This window comes from Triticum urartu, chromosome 6 (genome assembly GCF_003073215.2).
Source record: "Triticum urartu cultivar G1812 chromosome 6, Tu2.1, whole genome shotgun sequence".
NCBI classification, from domain to species: domain Eukaryota; kingdom Viridiplantae; phylum Streptophyta; class Magnoliopsida; order Poales; family Poaceae; genus Triticum; species Triticum urartu.
In genome coordinates, this window is record NC_053027.1 from 255,593,153 (window position 1) to 255,614,533 (window position 21,381).

The window sequence follows — 21,381 nt, forward strand, 5'->3', positions numbered from 1 at the left end:
AATTCAAGGAAATCTAGCCACTATAAGCCCTATTCTCCTTTTTTCACAAAGTGGCATGCCGTAAAGTATGTGCGCGACAGCAAAGAACAAGTGGGTATTCCTCTCATACGTAATTACATATGTGGAAACAATATCCTCAGTATCGATGTCACAAAATTTTTGGGACTACGCGGTGGAACGCATCATGGGAAAATGAAGTTCTTTCAAGGAGTGCCATATAACGGAGCGGTGTTCACTAAAACGGTCATAATTTTGCCATACGGAGTTTGTTTCTGACCCACAAGTACTGAAAATGGTCACGACGAGTGTGCAAACCCAAGAGATACTCCACGTTTGGGCCATGAGCCCCGAAGGACTCTCAAGTTCGGCCCATAAGGTGGCCTTTTTACACTTGAAATTCAAATAATCTCATTCGCTGCTGCTTTCCAGACAAGTTTTTTTGAACCCATTTACACTTCCTTTGGAGTGAGATTCGACAGATTATCGTGGGTATACACATTTTCCAGCTTGGTAAGGACAAATGTTTCTTTTTGCACATGCTCTATGATCCGGGCAATCCCATTTGGTCGTAAATTTAAGAAAATATAGCGACTATAAGCCATATTCTCCTTTTTCCCCTAGTGACATGTCGTAAAGTATGTGGCCGACAAAAGAGGGTTTTCCTCGCGTCCATAATTACATATGTAGAAACAATATCCTCAATATCGATGTCACAAACTTTTGGGACAACGCACTGGAACGCATCACGGGAAAATAAATTCTTTCAAGAAGTGCCATATAATGGACCGGTGTTCACTAAAACGGTCATTACATCGCCACACGAAGTCTGTTTCGGACCCACAAGTACTCAAAATGCTCGCGATGAGTGTGCAAACCCAAGAAATACTCCCGGCTAGTGCTAGGAGCCCCGGATGACCCTCAAATTTAGGCCCTATGCTAGATTTTATGCACTCAAAAGTCAAAGAATATCATTCACCACTGCTTTTTGATACGTCTCCAACATACCTATAATTTTTGATTGTTCCATGCTGTTATATTATCAATCTTGGATGTTTTATAATCATTTTATAGTCATTTTATATCAATTTTTGGTACTAACCTATTGACATAGTGCCAAGTGCCAAGTGCCAGTTGTTGTTTTGTGCATGTTTTTTACGTCGCAGGTGATCAATACCAAACGGAGTCCAAACGCAGCAAAACTTTTTGTGGATTTTTTTGGACCAGAATACAACCAATGGGCTGAAGAAGCACCTGGGGGCTGCTCCGAGGGGAGTACAACCCACCAGGGCGTGCCTGGAGGCCCAGGCGCGCCCTGGTAGGTTGTGCCCACCTCGGGTGCCCCTTGGACCTCCTCTTTACTCTACAAATACCCCAATATTCCAGAAACCCTAGGGGATTCGACGAAAATCAATTCAAGCTGCCGTAGAGTCTAAAACAACTAGTGTGACGCCCTCGATGCGGCTATATCTCCCACGTGTCGAAGCACGACTTAGAGGCATAACCGCATTGAAAGCAATGTCGCAAGTGAGGTAATCTTCACACAACCCATGTTATACATAAGGGAAAAAGATACATAGTTGGCTTACAATCGCCACTTCACACAATACATGAATAAAGCATTACATCAATCAGAATACAATCAAGGTCCGACTACGGAACCAAAATGAAAGAAGACTACCCCAAATGCTACACAGACCCCCGATCGACCCCAACTGGGCTCCACTACTGATCAACTAGAACGAAACAACACAAAGGACAAGATCTTCATCGAGCTCCTCCTTGAGCTCGGTTGCGTCACATGCATGGTATCATCGGCACCTGCAAACTGGTATTGGAAGTAATCTGTGAGTCACGGGGACTCAGCAATCTCACACCCTCGCGATCAAGACTATTTAAGCTTATGGGTAGGTGAAAGGTATGAGGTGGAGCTACAGCAAGCAATTAGCATATCTAGTTACTAACATACGCAAATGAGAGCGAGAAGAGAGGGCAAAGCACGGTCGAGAAATCTATGATCAAGAAGTGATCCTAGAACAACCTACGTCAAGCATAACTCCAACACCGTGTTCACTTCCCGGACCCCGCCAAGAAAAGACCATCACAGCTACACACGCGGTTGATGCGTTTTAATTAAGATAAACTTTAGGTTTCCTACAACCGGACATTAACAAATTCCCATCAGCCCATAACCGCGGGCACGGCTTTTGAAAGATCAAATCCCTGCAGGGGTGTCCGAACTTAGCCCATCACAAGCTCTCACGGTCAACGAAGGATATTCCTTCTCCCAAGACAATCCGATCAGACTCGGCATCCCGGTTACAAGACATCCTCGACAATGGTAAAACAAGTCCAGCAACACCACCCGAATGTGCCGACAAATCCCGATAGGAGCTGCACATATCTCGTTCTCAGGGCACACTTAGATGAGCGCTCCATACAACTAAAACCAAACCTCGAGTTTCCCCGAGGGGGCGCTGCACAGGGCTCTAGTTTGGACCAACACTCCGAGGAGCACTGGCCCGGGGGGGTTAATAAAGATGACCCTTGGGCTCCGGAAACCCAAGGGAAAAAGAGGCTAGGTGGCAAATGGTAAAACCAAGGTTGGGCATTGCTGGAGGAGTTTTATTCGAGGCGAACTGTCAAGGGGTTCCCATTATAACCCAACCGTGTAAGGAACACAAAATCCGGGAACATAACACCGATATGATGGAAACTAGGGCGGCAAGAGTGGAACAAAACACCAGGCATAAGGCCGAGCCTTCCACCCTTTACCAAGTATATAGGTGCATTAAGATAAACAAGATAATATGGTGATATCCCAACAATAAACATGTTCCAACAAAGAACGATCTCCAATCTTCACCTGCAACTAGCAACACTATAAGAGGGGCTGAGCAAAGCGGTAACATAGCCAAACAATGGTTTGCTAGGACATGGTGGTTTAGAGGTTGACATGGCAATATGAGAGGCATGATAAGCAAGTGCTAGGTGTAACTGCATCTAGTGCCACCCCTAGTTGGTTTTGGAGTATTGACGACAAACCTAGTTGAGGGACTAATGTGTTTGTGAGAATTACAGGAAAACACAGGTAGAAGTCCCTCATTGATTCGTTTTACTACCAGAGATGACCCCTAAAAATGTATGAAGACATTGAAGACAAAGGTGGTATATGAAGATATTCACATTGAAGACTATGACAACAGAAGACACGTTATGAAGCCTATGGAACTCGAAGACTTAGATCCTTCGTAGTCCTTTTTTATTCTTGTTGAGTCATAGGAACCACCGTACTGTTAAGTGGGGTCCAGGAGAACCAGTCAGAATGACTGAAGTGATGCCTAAATCAAAAACCTATGTCTTCGAGTGAAGACAATGAGAGCGAATCTTGTCCAGAGCCGGACAAGTCAACTTTGCTTGTAGCCCAAGTAAAGTTTCCATGAGAGTTCGAAATCTGACCGTTGAGACATGTGTCAGTTCCTTAGTGACCCAGGATCATTTCGGATAAATCAGGTCGGTTGCCAAGTGGCTATAAATAGCCCACCCCCACAACCATAAACGGTTGGGCTGCTCAGATTTCAGTGCACGGCTTTTGTCGTTTGAGAGCAACCCACCTCGAAGCCTTTGAGAGAAAATTCCTAGTGAGGAGAAAAGCCCTAACCACCCAGAGCCAGAGTAAATTGGGCATCACTTAAGTCTTCTTGTCTGATGTGATCTGAAGACTTATTACACTTGAGGACTGTGAATCCTCCAACCGTTAGGCGTCGCGTTCAGAGCATCCAAGAGACATTGTGGATTGCAGTGAACGAAGTCTGTGAAGGTTTGGGAGTCTACCTTGAAGACTTACCAGAGTGATTGCGAGGTCTGTGTGACCTTAGCTCAAGGAGAAAACGGTGAGGACTGGGTGTCCTGAGCTGCGTGTTCAGGACTGGGTGTCCGGGACTGTGTGTCCTTTGGTTTAAATACCTAGCCGCTCCAACCAGACGTACAGTTGTCACAGCAACTGGAACTGGTCCAACAAATCATTGTCTTCAACGGTGTCACTGGTTTCATCTTCACTTCCTTTGACTTACTGTTATTCATTGTGAAGCCATTGCATGCTTGCTCTATCTTTTGTCTTCACAACGTAACTGTATGAGTTGTTTGGCTTCATAACTTCTTCCTACCTGATCCTTATTACACTGAAGCTGTTTGTCACTGTGCTTTCACTATATTGAATACTTGACCATGGCTTGCCTTGTGTAATCTAACTTCCGCTGCATAGTGATAGGCTTATCTATTCTGTTTGTCTTCATAACTTTCATGTTTTGAAGACTTTCACAAAAATCGCCTATTCACCCCCCCCCCTCTAGTCGATATAACGCACTTTCAATTGGTATCAGAGCAAGGTGCTCCCTTGTTCTGTGTGATTCGGTTTAACCAGCTGGAGTTTTAGCTATGTCGACTGCAGGGATAATCAAAGTCTCCGCTGCTTGCCCCGTCTTTGATGGAACTGAATATCCCAACTGGAAGAATAAGATGCGCATGCATCTTGAAGCCATTGATGTCGACCTATGGTATGTCGTCGAGAACGGCGTTCCCAAGGCTGGAGAAGGTGTCACTGCTGCTGATGTCAAGAAATTCGTTCAACTGGACTCTACTGCTAAGAATATCATCTGTGGTCATCTGACCAAAGGACAGTATGGCCGTGTGAGTGCCTTGAAGACATCCAAACTGGTCTGGGACTGGCTCTCCAAAGTTAATGAAGGCATCTCAACCCAGAGAGATCAAAGAATCAGTGTCCTTCGCAATCTCTTCAACCGTTTCAAGCGAAATGACAATGAGAATGTCCAGCACACATTTGACAGACTCACTGACATCACAAACGAGCTTCAAGCCCTCGGCGCCACTGAGATCACCAAACATGAAATCGTCAAGACGCTGCTGAGATCACTTGATAGTTTGTTTGACATCCTGGCCCTGATGATTCAAGAACGTCCTGATTTCAAGACACTCGATCCGTCTGACATACTTGAGAGGCTCAACACACATGAGTTTCAGCTTTCTGAGAAAAGAGATATCTACGGTCCAAACTATGGGCGAACTCGCGCCTTGAAGGCAAAAGCTCTCTCCTCATCTGAAGAAGAATCTGACTGCAGTTTTGATGATCCTGAAGACATTGGAAGAGAACTTGCAATGCTAGTGAAGAAGTTCCAAAAATTCACCAAGAAGAAAGGCTTCAGAAAATCTTCACGATCAAGCTCAAGGAATGATGAAGCTTCTGCTCATGACTACAAGAAGAAAACATGTCACAAGTGCAAGAAAACTGGACACTTCATCTCTGAGTGTCCACAGTGGGACAATGAGAACAGAAGGAAGAAGAAGAGCAAGGAATATGATTCTGATGATAAGAAGAAGAAGAAATACTCAAAGTCTTCTTCCAAGTCTTCATCAAAGTCTTCATCACACAAGAAGAGCTCATCTGGCAAGGCACGTGCGTTTGTTGGAAAGGAGATGGATTCAGAGGAGGAGTCCGCATCTGAGGAGGCAGAGGTGGAGTCTGAGGAGGAGTCTGATTCTGGCATTGCGAGTCTGGCTACAGCATACGTCGCCAAGTCCATCTTCAACACTGAAGACAATGACTGCATCACCAACACCGACGCAAATGACAAGAACGACTCCACTCCTACCTACTGCTTCATGGCACGCGGTGCCAAGGTAAACACACGCACTACTCGCTATGAAACATCTAGTGACGATGACTCTGAATGTGATTCAAAACCTAGCTACAAAACACTTGCTAAAATTGCAACTGAACAACAGAAAGCTATGGAACATATTCACTGTTAGACAGAAGCGACGATCTGTTGGGTGCTGAAATGACTCGTTCTGAATCCTTAATTGAAGACATAAAAAATCTTCACGTTAAGTATCAGGAACTTGAAGATCGTCTTGAGACTCTCTCAACTACTCATGAAAAGCTTTCCTATGATTATCTTCAAAAGAAGCAAGATCTTGAGAAGTTGAGAGCGGATCATGAAGATCTTCAAAAGGAAAATGAGTCACTTCGAGCTGAACAGATCAGTTCCGCTCAGGAAGGATTTGAACCACCATGCCTTAAATGCATTGAGCGTGATAATGCTACTTCTGTTGCTGAATGTTCCACTGGTACTGCTGGTGCAATATCTTCAACTGTTGAAATGGTAACTAACCCCTCTGCTGAGGATACCACTGCTATTGCTGATGAGACTGCTAGGTTGAAGACATTGCTTGAAATAGGGATGTACAAAAGTCTGAAAGGGCATCAGACACTATGTGATGTACTTAAGAAGCAGATTCTGAACCGAAACCCTAGGAAAGAGGGTGTTGGGTTCGTGAGGAAAATTAATGCAGATGGCTCTTACTGGAAACCTGAGCAGTACCCCAAAACCACATGGGTTGCTGCAAAGGAATCCTCAGCAGATCCATCCAATCTATCTGGCTTCACTTGTGCTAACCCCATTATCATTGATGAATCCTTTGATGCAAACTACAAACTGTTTAAGAGTCAGAATGGTGAAGTATTTGCCAGGTACATTGGTACTAACTGCAGGAATGGACCGCCTTTGAAGAAGATCTGGGTTCCGAAAACATGTCTAGAAAATCTTCCTGTGAATGTCTTCATGACACCTCACTTGAAGAAGACAAACCTCAGACCAAAGGCTTCATATGGTCCAAAGGCTTCATACAGACAGAGGACTCACCTGAGTCACACTAACGCAAATATTTTGCAGGGAAACTATACTCAGGCATATGAATATGAGAGCGGTTCATCGAATCGTGTTCCTGTGACCAAAAATTATTCTGCTTATTCCTATGAGTATTATTGTCCACCTGCTAGACTGTTTGCTAAGGCTTCAAAGCCAAAATTCTCAGATGTTGCACTTAGACTTATTGCTTCTAAGCCACCCTTGAAGATGTGGGTGGTTAAGAAAGCTTAACTCTCTTTTGCAGGGAAAGGTCTCCAACAGAAAAACAAAATCTTCTGATGCTATTGCTGGGGACCTTAAAAATCTTGTAGGGCGCAAGATAACATGCCCGAATGGCATCATTATGTACTTTGCTCCTGAATCGCATGCTACTCTCCCTATTAGTCCTAATCTGGATCTAAGTTTTCATAACCCACTGGTTCGTCAAATGTTTATGCTTCACAATTCTCTTCGTGAAGCCTATCCCCCTAACTGCACTGTAGGGTACGACACCAGCGACTTCAAAGTCTTCAGAATGGATTATTGACAGTGGGTGTACAAATCACATGACTGGCAGAAGAAGCCTTCTTATGGACTCAACTTTACGTCCATCCGACAAGAGCCACATCACATTTGCTGACACTGGTAAAAGTAAGGTATTGGGTCTAGGTAGAGTTGCAATCTCAAAGGATCAACACATGGATAAAGTCATGCTTGTTGAATCCCTTGGCTTCAACTTAATGTCTGTCTCAATGCTTTGCGACTTGAATATGATTGTAATGTTTGGAAAATATCGTTGCCTAGTGCTAATGGAATCTGACAAATCTCTAGTGTTTGAAGGGTATCGGAAAGGTGATTTGTACGTGGTAGATTTCTCAGCAGGACCACAACTTGCAGTATGTCTTCTTGCAAAAGCTTCAGAATGCTGGCTTTGGCATCGAAGGCTTGGGCATGCTGGCATGAGGAACCTCCACACCCTTGCGAAGAAAAAGCACGTCATAGGCATCGAGGGCGTCAAGTTCAAGAAAGATCATTTATGCGGTGCCTGTGAAGCAGGGAAGATGACAAGGGCAAAACATCCTTCGAGGACAATCATGACTACTACACAACCCTTCGAACTGCTCCACATGGATCTTTTCGGTCCCACTCACTACTCAACTTTTACTACTACTGCTTGCCTCTATGGCTTCATCATTGTTGATGATTACTCTAGATATACTTGGGTACACATAATCCTTTACAAGACTGAAGTGCAGGATGTCTTCAGACGCTTCGCAAATCGAGCTATGAACAATTTTGGCGCCAAGATAAAGCACATCAGAAGTGACAATGGCACTGAATTCAAGAACACTGGCCTTGATATATATCTGGATACCTTGGGCATCACACATTAATTCTCAGCTCCATACACGCCACAGCAGAATGGCGTCGTCGAACGCAAGAACAGAACACTCATTGAGATGGCCAGAACAATGCTAGATGAATACAAGACTGCAAGAAAATTCTGGACTGAAGCCATTGATACTGCATGCCATACAATCAATCGTGTTTATCTTCACAAGCTTCTGAACAAGACATCTTATGAACTCCTAACTGGCAAGAAGCCAAATGTCAGTTACTTCAGAGTATTTGGCGCAAAATGCTGGATCAAGGACCCACACCACACCTCAAAATTTGCACCAAAAGCACATGAGGGCTTCATGCTTGGATATGGAAAGGATTCACACTCCTACAGAGTCTTCAATCTCTTCCATCACAAAGTGGTCGAAACAGTGGATGTACGGTTTGATGAAACAAATGGTTCACAAAGAGAGCAACTGCCAAATGTGCTAGATGAAGTCCCAGCTAGTGAATCAATCAAGCTTATGGGAACTGGAGAGATTATGCCTTCTGAAGCTCATCCTGAAGAAGAACTCATCATCTCAGCACCTGATCAACATGAAGACAATGCTCAGCATGAAGACATTCCTCCAAACAACAACGCAGATCAGCAAGAGCAAAGTCTTCGTCCTATACATCCTCGTGTTGCAAATGAAGTACAGATTGACAGAATACTTGACAGCATCAATGCACCTGGTCCACTCACTCGTTCAAGGGCAACTTAGCTAGCAAACTTCTGTGGGCATTTCGCATTCGTCTCAATATCAGAATCCAAGAAAGTTGAAGAAGCCTTCATGGAACCTGAATGGATTCAAGCTATGCAAGAAGAGCTTCAACAGTTTGAGCTGAATAATGTATGGGAACTGGTTAAGCGTCCTGATCCATGGAAGCACAACATAATAGGCACCAAATGGATATACCGCAACAAGCAAGACGAGCATGGTCAAGTTGTCAGAAACAAAGCTCGTCTCGTTGCTCAAGGATATACTCAAGTGGAACGCATTGACTTCGATGAAACATTTGCTCCTGTGGCTAGGCTTGAAGCCATACGCATACTGCTGGCCTATGCAAATCATCATAACATACTTCTATATCAAATGGATGTGAAAAACGCCTTTCTCAATGGCAAGATTGAAGAAGAAGTGTATGTTGCACAACCACCTGGTTTTGAAAATCCAAAACATCCTAATATGGTATACAAGCTCAACAAGGCACTGTATGGCCTCAAACAAGCCCCTAGGGCCTGGTATGATACACTCAAGTACTTTCTGAAGAGCAAAGGCTTCATACCTGGTTCCCTGGATCCCACTCTTTTCACAAAGACATACGATGGTGAACTGTTTGTGTGCCAAATATATGTGGATGACATCATCTTCAGCTGCACCAATCTGAAGTACAGTGAAGAGTTTGGATATATGATGCAAGAGCAATATCAGATGTCCATGATGGGGGAGCTGAAGTTCTTTCTTGGTCTTCAAATCCGACAACAGCGCAATGGCATCTTCATATCTCAAGAGAAGTATCTCAAAGATTGCCTGAAGAAGTTCGGTATGCAAGACTGCAAAGGCTTCACAACACCAATGCCAGCCAAACATCATCTAGGTCCTGACGACAATGGTAAAGAGTTCGATCAAAAGGTATACCGCTCCATGATTGGGTCTTTGCTTTATTTATGTGCATCTAGGCCAGATATCATGCTTAGTGTTTGCATGTGTGCTCAATTTCAAGCGGCACCAAAGGAATCGCATCACTTAGCTGTGAAGCGAATTCTTCGATATTTGGCTCACACCCCAACTCTAGGATTATGGTATCCAAAGGGCTCAGAGTTTGATTTGGTTGGATTTTCGGATGCTGATTATGCTGGCGACAAAGTTGATCGCAAGTCTACATCAGGCACATGTCACTTTCTGGGACGATCACTTGTATGTTGGTCTTCAAAGAAGCAGAACTGTGTATCTCTCTCCACTGCTGAATCTGAATACATTGCTGCTGGATCTTGCCGCGCTTAGCTTCTGTGGATGAAGCAAACACTCAAGGATTATGGCATTCATCTGAAGCAAGTGCCACTTTACTGCGACAACGAAAGCGCCATCAAGATTGCCAACAACCGAGTTCAGCACTCGAAGACAAAGCACATTGAAATTCGTCATCACTTTCTCAGAGATCATGTTGTGAAGGAAGACATTGATATCATACACGTCAACACTGAAGAGCAATTGGCAGATATCTTCACCAAGCCCTTGGATGAGAAGAGGTTTTGCAAGTTACGGTGTGAGCTAAATATCTTGGAATCCTCAAATGTCCTGTGATCAGGCACACATCCTAACACTTATGCATATTGATGATTTAGATGTGCAACACACGAAGTAACGTATATCTTCAATCAATGAAGACATACATTCTAAGTGTGAATACATTAATGTGGAATTTGACTTCGGAGTGCCACGATAATTGTGCGCCGTGTCTGGGTCTAATACTTCCTATACGGTGGGTAACGCCACCACCCAACGTTCTATTTTGAAGTGTTTCACTCATGGCGTTACCTCGCAATGTCTTCACATTTGGTTTGGCTTCAATCTCAATATGTCTTCATGATTATCTTCACTGCGTTGATTATATAGATATATATATATATATATGCTGGTGTTCTGTCCTCTACAGCATTCACTTATAGCTATGTCTTCTTGTTTGAATCTTTTGAACTAAGTGAATGTGATCGGACCCTAACCTCTCCATGCTTTCTACCTCAAACTCTATCTCTCCAAGTCATATGCATTCTATTGAAACTGTCGAATGTCTTCTCTGCATCCTTGTCAGCAGAAGACACAGAGACAAACTTTAAAACCGTTTTCAATGCTCATTCATCCACAAGAAATCCGGAGAAGTAGGAACGACACCCGACAATCAAGGCGTGCGTGGGATGTGGAACTGCCCCCAAAATACCGCATGATGGCCACGTGCTGTTCAGATGCAAATCGCCAGGGGCACCTGAGTAATAGCGCAGTGCCGCCTCTATCCCTATAAATACACGATTCACTGCGGTCATTATCTCTTCTTCCACCCTCGCACGAACCCTAGCGCCACCGCTAGCTCTCGACGACGCCGGCGACGAAGCGCTTCACTGCCGCAACCTCTCCGACGCCGTTTTCACGCTGACAGCGGACATCGCTCTCTCCGCCATCGCCGTAGGTGTCTTCCGTCGCCAAGTTAGGGCACGGAGGATCGAACTGCTCGGCCTCAACTCCCATTTCGTCTAGCAGTTCCAAGTGTGGTAAATAAAACTTCTTTTTACAGCCTCTCTTGATCCTATAGTTCAGTCACTTTCTGCCATAAGAAGTTTCTGCTCTCACAAGTTACATCTCTCTCAGTCTGCATCTCATAACCTGCCTAGATATTCACTTGTGCATTACGAAGTAGTTAGATTCCTCACTTGTACTGATCTGTGGGTTCGTACAAATCTGGAACCAACTTCTTATCTATGAGTGAATGTCTTCGCACGATGAGGTCAATGTCTTCTAAACCGATTTATCTTCAAAATCTTCTGAGAATGCATATGACCTCTTCCCCTTCCCTCGCACCTTAATGCTGTCACAGGTACATGTCCGTGGGAGAATCCTTTGGTTCTCATAGTCTGCATTCATTTGCAGAGTACTTGCAGCATCACATCAACTCTCCTGAAGCCAGTTCTTGTTGGTCAAGCAAAAGGAAGCCTTTGAAGACTTTGAACATCTTGAAGCCTTCCAAGTGAAGATTCATGGCTTCAGAAACAGCAGCAAGGAAGGGAGGCAGACAGAGACGTGGTGGAACGTCCAAAGATCTGCCTGATGAATTGGCAGAGATGTACAAAACTGATCCTGAAGAAAGCTATGGTCAGCGCAAGACACGAATCCAATGGATTCGAAGATATTGGGCAGAGCAATGGTTTCAATACCGCTTCGTCACTCAGGAGTATGCCGAAAAGTGCGCCATCAAGAGACTGTGGGGAGACGTATTATACAAAAATCTCGTACCCAGGTCCAGAGACGAAGCCATTTCTCAAGGCTTCTATCCATGCATGGTGAGAGGACCACAGCCAGCTGAAGCACATCCGTCATCACTTCTCTGGTGTCGCGATGACAATCTGTTCAAGCGCAACTTCCAATTTGCTCAGAACTCTGCAAAGCAAAACAAGAAGAAGCTGGGATTAGACTTCAACCCTGGTCCCTCTGAACCAAGGGCAGATGGCACACGCGACGCCGATCCCAATATCATCGGGCCGTATGCCAATCTTGCAGGCCTCATCACTCGCATCCTAGTCCAAGGGACTGCCGTGAATGACCCTCCAGCAGATACTGAGTCTGATGACGCCCCTGCTGCGCCGAAGCCAAAGCAGAAGAAGCCAAAAGCTTCAAAACCAGCCGCTTCTCCCAAAATCTCAAGAGCGAAGCCATTGGCAAATGCACCTCCTGAAGCCAGTGCGCAGTCTGAAGACTTATCACGAGTCTCCAAGCCCCAAGAAGCCAAGAAGCCTCAGCCACACACAGGCAAAGAGCTCACAGCTGCTGCCATTCTGCGCTGCGAAACCATTGATCTATCAAGTGATGAAGATCTTGGAGATGACGCTCTTGAGCAGCTCATCAAGAGCAAGGAGGAGGCTGAAATCTTCAATAATCTGCCTTTGTTTGATGTCGCCATCATCCACAACTTCATCGATGAATGGTTTGCCTCACCGGACATCAGCTTCAACGATCTGCAGCTGCCCATAGGCCTCAGCGTTGCCTTTCAAGGTGCAATTGCTTCAGAACTTGCAATAGCCCAGCGCATTGTTGAACTGAAGCAGAAAATTGATTTTGAAAAGGCTCAGTTCAAGAAGCACGTGGCCAAGCTCAGCGTGCAAGAAGTGAAAAACTTCAAGATCATGTTGCACGAGCTGAAAGAGAACTTTCTGAAGACGCGTGCCGAAGCTCAAGGCTCGCGAGAGCGCATGAAGACTCTGGCTGATCGCTGCGTGCAGGCCTACAATGAGGCCGAGAAGCGCAAGGCACTTGGGCGTCCTAGCATTGACCCCAGGGTGGCCGCGAAGAAGAAAAAGAAGCCTGATGTGCCTGAACCAGAGGCGCCAAGGTCAGAAACTACTCCGATTGTCTTCCCCACTGCAACTGGCTCGAAGCCAAAGAGTCGATCAACCGCCTTAGAGCTCAAGAAGACACGGACTGCAGAGGCTGAAGCTAGGAAGAGGAAACACTCTGAAGCCTCTCCTTCTGACCCCACCATCAAGAAGCGCAAGACCAAGAAATCTTGGGCTGCTCCCACAGAGCCCTTGATAGTTGAACCCCTCTCCGTCCGCTATCCTGACGCAGATCGTCAGTTAACAGTGCATGAGCCTGCTTTCATAGAGGCTCCGCACGCTGAAGACATTCCAGCAGCCGACCCCGACGCTGCTGAAGACATTGGTCTCCAAGACAATGTCCAAGGTGATGCAGCCCTTCCTCAGCTTGAGACAAGCGAACTGATCAGCATTGGTCGTCCATTGACGCCAATCACACAAGATGCATCGTGGGCAGATCGCCCACAGGAGGAAGATAATGAGCCCCAGCCCACTGCAACTCCACCGGCATCGCCTACATTCCGTAGGCTTCGCAAAGGGCCAAGGGCTCAGGCTGACGACATTCCGGCTGCATCAGCCGAAGAGCATGCAGAAATACCACAAGCTCCAACTTCCCCGCAACAACAAGAAGCAGTTCTCCAAGAGAACATGCCTGAGTTTGTCCCTCCCACTACACGTGTGGAGGCTGCAAATGTTGAGGCTGCCACAAACAACGCTGAAGCAAATGTGGAGCCCTCCCCAACAACAGCTTCAGAAGACACTGAAGCTACTGCTCCTGAAGCTTCTGTGCCTGAGTCTGCTGCCGGTCCCCAATTCAATTATCATGTTGCGCACAGGCCCCAGGTCCAGAAGCCGATCCCACGACTGCCAAGGTTCCCAGGTCCTGCATCAGCTCCTGGCTCCTTCAACATCAACAGCTTCAGGGCAGACAACACGTTTTTCAACAGCTCCAAGAACCCTTATTCAAGGGAACGGATTGTATCAGATAGGTTCTGGAGCTATCAACAGCGCAGCTATTATTCATGCATCCTATACAACCAAGGCCGCATCTTTCCTCACAAGCGCCTTGAGGTTGAAGCTGTTTCTGGCCTGCCTAGCCTGGAAGACGCACTGGATTGCTTCAAGCAAGTGGGTCTGCTGCCGTTTATCACCGATGAAGAGCACTGGAATGAAGAGCTTCTGCTCCAGTTCTATGCCACCCTGCATATCAAAGGCTACAACAGAGATCCGAAGACTTGGGTCCCGGAGTGGATGACCGGCAATGTCCATCATGAAGCCAATGCCTTCCCACTCCTAGCGAATTCTTCAAAGAAGGCTGCCAACCCCATGCTGAAGCAATTGAGAGCATATTTCAGCGTCCTGAGCCAAATATGAGTCAGATGCTCTCAATGATGAAGCCATTGCCTCAGGATGCACCCTATCCAACTGAGTTCTTCATTGAAGACTTAGAGTACCTGCCCAGAACCATATATCACATCGTCAGGCGGACTCTATGGCCCATTAAGGGGCACTCTCCATATGCCAAGGTTGAAGGTGCAATGAAGACTCTCATCTTCTGTATTCTGCATGGCAAATGCTTCAACGCACAGGATCTCTTTATACGCCAATTTGCAGCATCCGGCTCAGATCTCTTTGGTTTGAAGTTTTATGCTCCTTGGGTTATGAGGCTGATCAAGATTCACTCTGCAACTTCATATCAGCCCTCAGCCCGCAACCATCGGATCTTCTTGCCAGATGTGGACACCTCTGCTGAAGCAATATACCCTGAGCCTGCCAAGCAACCAATAATTCTTCAGAATGCCGAACACCAGAGCTTCACGCAGAATGTTGAAGGTGTTGAAGCCATGTCCAGGGTCTATCCGATGGCTGGCACTACACGTGCACCAGCATCAACTGAAGCCACAGATAGCACAAACGCTCCAAGACCCAAGAAGCGTGCTCGTGTCCTCACTGACCGAGAGCTTCTTGTGGCCCTTCACCAAAAGCAAGATAGGCATCACGACTGGCTGAAACGTCAGATGAAGAGCCTCTTGGTGGATGTCAATCGTCTTCGAAACCTGGCCACCAAGAATGCCTTCGTTACACATGAGACTTGCCGTCGTACGTGGAAAGGGCTCTCAATGATCTGCACTGAAGCTGAACTTGAAGAGGATGGCTTCACAGAGCGCTTCAAATTTGACACCACACCTCCTAGGAGGGTTGTGATGCGCAATACACCGTCACTTGAAGACTCTGAGTATTCCTCATCTGCTGCCACCGTCACTGCGAGGATCATTGATGACGATGATGATGCTACTTCACCACCACCCGCTTCAGCACTTCAAAGCTCAGCACCGCCAAACAACTCCACCGACCCTACTGCGCCTGGGAACGCGTAGAAAACTCTGTGTCTTCAAACCTTTTTGGTCATTCTTGACAAAAGGGGGAGAAGCATATGATGTTTATAGTCTTCAAGCGGGTCAATATGGGCGGGTGCCTTGTTTTGTTATACTTGCTTCGTGTTTGCAACTCTTGTTTTGCTTCATTTGGTTCTTTTGAGTTGTAAACACTAAAACTCGATGGTCGTCTGCTACTTGTTTTACCACTCCTTTTGCGACGATAAATTCCGCACTCATCTCATTCTGCAGACGTCCATTTTCCATTATGCATGTTATTATCTTCATATACTTTCACATGCATAGTAGATTGTCATCATAAGCTGAAGCTCTCCACAAGTACAACCTGCCATGTGCATTTGCATTCCAAAAGCAAATTAACTTATATGCACATCTTCAGGGGGAGCACTTGCAACTTATGATGACAATTCCTTTACAGACTTCACACTTTATATTCCCCGTTGAAAACTTCAACTAGTTTGTCATCAATCACCAAAAAGGGGGAGATTGTAAGTGCATCTAGTGCCACCCCTAGTTGGTTTTGGAGTATTGACGACAAACCTAGTTGAGGGACTAATGTGTTTGTGAGAATTGCAGGAAAACACAGGTAGAAGTCCCTCATTGATTCGTTTTACTACCAGAGATGACCCCTAAAAAAATATGAATACATTGAAGACAAAGGTGGTATATGAAGATATTCACATTGAAGACTATGACAACAGAAGACACGTTATGAAGCCTATGGAACTCGAAGACTTAGATCCTTCGTAGTCCTTTTTTATTCTTGTTGAGTCATAGGAACCACCGTACTGTTAAGTGGGGTCCAGGAGAACCAGTCAGAATGACTGAAGTGATGCCTAAATCAAAAACCTATGTCTTCGAGTGAAGACAATGAGAGCGAATCTTGTCCAGAGCCGGACAAGTCAGCTTTGCTTGTAGCCCAAGTAAAGTTGCCATGAGAGTTCGAAATCTGACCGTTGAGACACGTGCCAATTCCTTAGTGACCCAGGGTCATTCGGACAAATCAGGTCGGGTTGCCAAGTGCTATAAAATAGCCCACCCCCACAACCATAAACGGTTGGCTGCTCGATTTCAAGTGCACGGCTTTTGTCGTTTTGAGAGCAACCCACCTCGAAGCCTTTGAGAGAAAATTCCTAGTGAGGAGAAAGCCCTAACACCCAGAGCAGAGTAAATTGGGCATCACTTAGTCTTCTGTCTGTGTGATCTGAAGGACTTATTACACTTTTGAGGACTGTGCATCCTCCAGGACGGTTAGGCGTCGCGTTCAGAGCATCAAGAGAACATTGTGGATGCCAGTTGAACGAGTCTGTGAAGGTTTGGGAGTCTACCTTGAAGACTTACCAGAGTGATTGGGCGAGGTCTGTGTGACCTTAGCTCAAGGAGAAAACGGTGAGGACTGGGTGTCCTGAGCTTGCGTGTTCAGGACTGGGTGTCCGGACTGTGTCCTTTGGTTTAAATACCCTAGCCGCTCCAACCAGACGTACAGTTTGTCACAGCACTGGAACTGGTCCAACAAATCATTGTCTTCAATGTGTCACTGGTTTCATCTTCAACTTCCTTTGACTTACTGTTATTCATTGTGAAGCCATTGCATGCTTGCTCCTATCTTTTTGTCTTCACAACGTAACTGTATGAGTTGTGGCTTCATAACTTCTTCCTACCTGATCCTATTACACTGAAGTGTTGTCACTGTGCTTTCACTATATTGAATACTGACCATGGCTTGCCTTGTGTAATCTAACTTCCGCTGTATAGTGATAGGCTTATCTATTCTGTTTGTCTTCATAACTTTCATGTTTTGAAGACTTTCACAAAAATCGCCTATTCACCCCCCCCCCCTCTAGTCGATATAACGACTTTCACTAGGTATCGTAGCATAGGCAAAGCAAAAGAGCGAGCAACTAGCAAGCAAAGATAGAAGTGATTTTGAGGGTATGATCATCTTGCCAGAGATCCCGCGAGGAAGAAGAACGAGTCCACTAAGAAGACAAACGGACGTAGTCGAACGAATCCTCACAAACGCGACGTTATCGAACCAACCCGAAGAAGCAACACCAGAAAGAAGCAAACCACACATTAAACAACCACCACATGAACATGGCATGATGCACAATCAAGTATGATGCATGTCCGGTTTAATGAAGCATGGCATGGCAAAGTGCCCAAACAATCTTACAAATTAAGTGGAGCTCAATATGCAACGAGTTGCATATTGACGGAACACCACATTCAAGTTATTTAGTTCGATCTCGGTTATGTACCCAACAATATTAAATGTTGTTAAACATGGCAACAGGGTCAAGAAAATGAAAACTACCTATCTAGGCAAGTTTAAATGAGGCCAGAACAACAAGCAACAAGTCCGGAAAAATCCTCATGTGCATATTTTGGTTATGGTACTATTCTGCCCTAAACACAATTTTAGAGTTGTTATACATGCAAAGTGATGCCACCATGTTAAACTAGGCATTTTTCTACCCTATTTACATATAGAGTTTGTTAAATTCAGAGCTATGGTTAAATAGTTATGAATTAAATCATTTTAACAAGTTATTTGAGCAAATTTAAACAAACAACATTTTAAACATGCATGAAAGTGGCATATAATGAAACTAGATGAAAAACTAAGCATTTTTCATATATAATGTTTTTACAAAAGATGCCCGGTTGGTGAGTTATGATATGCATGGAGCTTAGGGGTTTTTCCGCAAATCTGTAAAGTCTGGAAAATAACTAAATCGTAGATCCTAAAAAAACCTACACGAGCTGGATCTGGAACAGGGCCCAACGGAGAAGAAAAAAAGGTGGGGCGTTGGGGTGGCTCACATTGGGCTGAGGCCAAGTTGGGAAGAGGCTGCAGCAAGCCAGATCTGGGGAAGTAGGGTGGATCTTGGCAGTGGCCCAGCGAGGCGATGGGAGAGCGCATGGTCAACGGGAGCAGGCGCGTCTTCGTCCTGTTGCTCGAAGCAGAGGGAGCCAGCAGGCGCGGCGATAGACTCCGGCGACAATGAGGCAGAATGGCGGTGAGGCGAGGCGGGGACCGGCCGGATCCGGTGGGGTCGGGACTAGGACGAGGACGAGGAGGTCGACGGCGAGCACCAGCGGCAGCGTCTTGCTGTGAGGGAGAGAGAGCTGGTGAGGAGAAGGACACGGAGCAAGGCGGTGGTGACCTGGACTGGAGGCGCAGGGGCGAAGCTGACGACGCCGGCGCATGGGCGAGGCATAGGACGGCGGGTCCGGGCGGCGAGGTAAGGAGACCCGGTGGAGGAAGCGAAGGCGTCGGGCAGCTCGGCTCCGTGGCCCAGCATCTCTGGTTGATGACGGTGATGCCCTAGGTGGTCGTCGAAAGAACTCCGGCGAGGCTTGCTGGAGTCGATGAGGCCGCGATCGACATGAGGACGCTGCTGCTTGAAGGAGACGGAGGCGCGGCGATGGATCGAAAGAAGAGGCCAGCCATGGCGTCCTGTGGAGGCGATAGAGAGAGATAGCAGGGAAAAGAGAAGAAAATAGAGAAAGGGAAGGGAGAGCAGGGAGGAAGGGTGCGGTCCTGCGTGCTCGGGGCGAGGGCGCCATGGACCGAGAGAGGGAGCTTGAGCTCCTGGTTGCTGCCGGAGGACGACGGGGTCCGGGTCGGTGGCTTCGGTTGCCGGCGGGAGAAGTGGCTCGGGGTCGTGGGTGATCAAGGAGGGAGGCGGTTGCGCTGGTTGGGGGAATTGGACGGATCGGATCTGGGGGAAATCCCGAGAGAGAGTGGCGGCGGCGCTAGGGTAGGATTTGTCCAGATTTAGACTAGGGACTATATATAAGGAAAGAGGGAGAGTTTACGGGCTAATCCGTACCTCCAATTAAAATCAAGCGGTCGAGAAAAATACACTAGGTAGTCCAAAAAAGAAAACGGTGATGTTTTGTAGACGTTTGGGGATGATCCGGATCCAACGGTGACGACTGGCCGGGTCGGGTCCGGAACAGCTTTTCGGGCGCGCGCGCAAGGAGGGTCGCGGGCTGATGAGAGAGGTTTGGTTGGACCTGGCGGTAGCTAGTGGTCTGTGTAGACGGTCTCGAGCTGAGAGAAGAGAAGAGAGGGAGGCCCGACAACTGTTTCCGGAGACCGAAAACGTCCAACGTGTGTCCGCCCATAATGCCGCTATAGTTTAACGGTTGGGCTATCAAACGAACTCCGAATGCGATGAAACTTGACAGGCGGTCTATCTACACTAAAATAAGACCACACGTCAACTTTCAACCCATTCCGAGAACATTTTCCGGCCACTTATAAAATAATATTTCGGACATGCCGCGGGAGCGTGCAAGTGTGTCTGGGCTCAGAACGGACAACGGACGGAATGAGGAGACCGGGACGGATGCAAGTTTTGAAAACATGATGATGCAATGCGGATGATGACATGGCAAGATGCAACACGCAAGCAAATGACATGGTAACGATAGCGAATAACTGGAAGACACCTGGCACGTCGGTCTCGGGGCGTTACAACCAGATCCAATCTAGAAACCATCACGGAGGGGTTCACCACTTCCATTGGTGCCTCTCCGATGATGCGTGAGTAGTTCTTTGTAGACCTTCGGGTCCGTAGTTAGTAGCTAGATGGCTTCCTACTCTCATTTGATTCTCAATACAATGGTCTCTTGGAGATATGTATGATGTAACTCCTTTGCGGTGTGTTTGTTGGGATCCGATGAACTTCGAGTTTATGATCAGATCTATCTCGTTTTATCCATGAAAGTTATTTTAGTTTCTTTGATCTCTTAAATGCATGATTGCTTATAGCCTCATATTTCTTCTCCTATATTTGGATTTTGTTTGGCCAACTTGATCTATTTATCTTGCAATGGGAAGAGGTGCTTTGTAGTGGGTTCGATCTTACGGTGCTTGATCCCAATGGCAGAAGTGGAACCGACACATATGTATCATTGTGACTAAGGATAAAACGATGGGGTCTATTTCTACATAAATAGATCTTGTCTACATCATGTCATCGTTCTTATTGCATTACTCCGTTTCTCCATGAACTTAATACACTAGATGCATGCTGGATAGCGGTCGATGTGTGGAGTAATAGTAGTAGATGCAGGCAAGAGTCGGTCTACTAATCTTTGGCGTGATGCCTATATAATGATCATTGCCTTGATATCATCATGATTATTTGTAGTTCTATCAGTTGCCCAATAGTAATTCATTTACCCACCGTTAGCTATTTTTCTCGAGAGAAGCCACTAGTGAAACCTACGGCCCCCAGGTCTCTTTCTCGTATTATTTGTCTTTGAGATCTATTTTATTTTCCTTCTATTTTCAGATCTATTAAACCCAAAAATACAAAAATATTGTGCTACAATTTATTTTATTTGGCGTTTGATCTATCAATCTACTACAATTTATTCATGTTTGTTTGCCAATTCCTAGTGCCCTTACCCGAAAGGGATTGACAACCCCTTTAATACGTCTGGTTGCGAGTATTTGCTATTTGCGTGTAGGTGCCGTTTACGTGTTGTTGCTTGGTTCTCCTACTGGTTCGATAACCTTGGTTTCATCACCGAGGGAAATACCTACCATCCGTGCCTCGCTCAGACACACTCGATAAGTCTTTCTCTCCGTAGCCCCCACGAGATGTAGACTTCTTACACACGCACAGTTGTAGTGATGATGACGCTGAACCCAATGTGCCTTGTTTTTACTGGCCTCATGTGAAAGTTTTCACCCTATTTTCTGTTAATTAACAAGGCAACCTTTTCTTTGTTACTACTAGTGAATCTAAAATCATTCAGGGCAGACATAGAATATATCACTTCAACCCAATTA